General features: G+C 27.4%; 1 protein-coding gene across 1 annotated transcript in view; it reads left to right on the top strand.

Annotated features, from left to right (window-relative positions):
- Positions 1–2,692, top strand: part of FSIP2 (fibrous sheath interacting protein 2) — an 87,791-nt gene that overhangs the window by 35,174 nt on the left and 49,925 nt on the right. The gene's annotated exons all lie outside the window — the stretch shown is intronic.

The following is a 2,692-nucleotide window of genomic DNA, read 5'->3' as shown; positions in this document are numbered from 1 at the left end:
TTAATACTTCTGTTGCTGTTTAAAATGGTATGTTATCAGTTGCCTCCTTAGTGCCATAGGCAGCGTGTCAGTCTCATAAAATGGTATGCTATCTAACTGCTTGTTACTAATATATAGAAATGTGATTGATTTCTGCATGACGATTATGTGTGCAGTAACCTTTCCAAATTCTCTAATTAATTCTTCTTATCTGTTGTGTGATTCTTTTGTTTTATAATATAATCATGAAAGCTTAAGTTAATTTCTTTCTAATCTTATATTTTTAAATTGTTTCTGGTACTCATTCCATTTTTTGGGTCTTCTTAAAATGGTAAATAAAGTAATGAAAGTGGGCTTCCTGTCTTCTTTCCGATTACAAAAATATGTATATTTTAAAATTATTCATCATTATATATCATGTTCACTGTAATATCTTGGTATATAACAATAGCAATGCCAGGTTAAGGAAATACCCTTCTATGTCTGATTTGCTAAATTTTCTTTATCAGTGAATGCTGATTTTTTGAAAATATATTTTATATATCTGTTCAGACTGTGTTTTGTTGTTAGAGCAACCAGAATGATTAAATCATTTTGTTTATCATATATTCCTTATATATATTTAGGTTAGGTTTTCCAGTAATTTTTTTTTTTTTTTATAGAATTTTAGCATCTAGGTTCTTGAAAGAAGTTGGGCTGCAATATTCATTTCTCATAGTTTTCTTGGTTTGATTTTTATGTCAAGATTGCACTAACTTCATGAGTTATTTTGCCTCTTGCTTTCTAGAAGTTTCTAGAGTTGGAATTATGTATTCCTTGAATGTTTGGTAAAAATTGCTGCCAAAATAATTAACCTGCCCTTGGCTCTCTTAGTGAGAAAAATTTTAAACTATGGATTCAATTACTTTAGTAATTCAAAACTATTCACATTTTCTATTTCTTTTCAAGTTTTTGGCAAGTTACTCTTTCCCTGTAAATTTATTCATCTAAGTTTTCAAATTTATTGATAAAGTCTTCCTATATCCTATCCACACAGATCAGATGATTGCAAGTATGCCCAATGGTAAAAACATATACTCTGACCCCAGACTACCTACCTAAGTTAAATCCACATTCCAACACTTAAAACTTATGGTTGGCCAATTTATTTAACTTTATTCTTTAGTTTTTCCAACTATAAAATGAGAATAATAATAGTACATAGTTCATGTGATTGCTATGGCAATTCAATAAGTTCATATTTATAAAGTGTTTAGAACAATGTGTGACATTTAATTGGTAAGATTAAAAATAGTTGGTAATCTTAATATGTAAATTTTTGAATGTTCTGCAACACCTAGTATACAATACTTTTGTTCTTTTCTAAATTATATCTAAATTTCAATTTTGTTATTTTGTATTCATAACTTGTTTTTAAATTTTAAGCATACTAGATTTCTAGTTTTCTTTTTGTTATTGATTTCTAATTTAAATATGTGAAAAATTGTTCTATTGGTTTGGCACATATGATTAATTTTTTAAATGTTCTGTGTGGTTGAAAACAATGAATGTTGTCAATAGGGAGTTCAATGTTCTAAAAATTTCCATTCAATCAAGGTGTTTAATTGTTCAATTCTAACATTCTATACACTTACTTTTTTTAAACTCTTTGTTCTAAAAATTATTGGAAATGATAAGATAGTTCTCAATATTCCTCCATGTAGTTAATTGTTGCTTTTTATTTGTTGATCTGGGTTATTAGGCATATGCAAGTTTATCTTGGTGAATTGAGTCTTTTATTATTATACAGTGACCTTTATTGTAAGTGATGTTTTTGTCATAAATTTAAAGAGCCTGATATTAATATAGCTGTATTGGCTTTCAATCTTAGTGTGTTTAGATATTTAAATGTCTCTTGTAAATACTCTACCCATGGATTTTGTTTTATTTTCATTCTGTCTTACAGTTTACTACTTTTAACTAAATTTACATTCACATTTGTTAATTACAAATTTTTGGAAGATTTTTACTGCCTTACATGTTTTCAGTTCATTCTTTTTAATATTTGTTTGTTTCCCTTTCTTGCTTTTAGAGTATTCAGTTTTTTAAAATCCAGTTTCCTCTCTAGCGTTTTGGAAATTGTATGCTATATGTATATTTCTTTTGATAATTACCTTTAAATTTTAATATACTTAAAGTAAAATTCAGACTTAGAATAACTTACTTTAAGTCATTATATCATATTCAACCAATAATATAGTTTTAAATTTTATACATAATAGAAACTTTCATTCTTCCTAAAGTATATCCATTCTTATAAATGCCTTTTTTAGAAATTAAATTTAGAATTTAATGAACAGATTTTGAGAGTAAACTCTCAGATTTTATATGATAAACTGTATTTTACCCATGTTCTAGGATGTAATTATGGCTGTGTTTACAAGTTTCTGGGTATAGTATTTTTTCTAGCACTTTAAAGATACTGTTTTACTTAAATGTCCAACTTTTTGTTCTATTTCATATTTTCTGTGTAAGGGATCTCTCTTCTCCTTCCCAGCTGCCCAGCACATACCTCAGGCTGCTTTTAAGAGTTTTCCTTTGTTGTTTTTTTTAGTATTACCATAATAAGCAATTCTTTACAAGTTTCAGCTATTTTCTACATTGACTTTCATCATTTTCTTTGTTCTTGTTTTCTGAATCTCCAAATATAGGTGTGTGTGTATTAGACCTCTTC

Source organism: Pteropus vampyrus, unplaced genomic scaffold (assembly GCF_000151845.1).
Source record: "Pteropus vampyrus isolate Shadow unplaced genomic scaffold, Pvam_2.0 Scaffold2, whole genome shotgun sequence".
Taxonomy (NCBI): Eukaryota; Metazoa; Chordata; class Mammalia; order Chiroptera; family Pteropodidae; genus Pteropus; species Pteropus vampyrus.
Note: the sequence above shows the minus strand (reverse complement) of the source record. Positions and strands in the feature narration are given on the sequence as shown.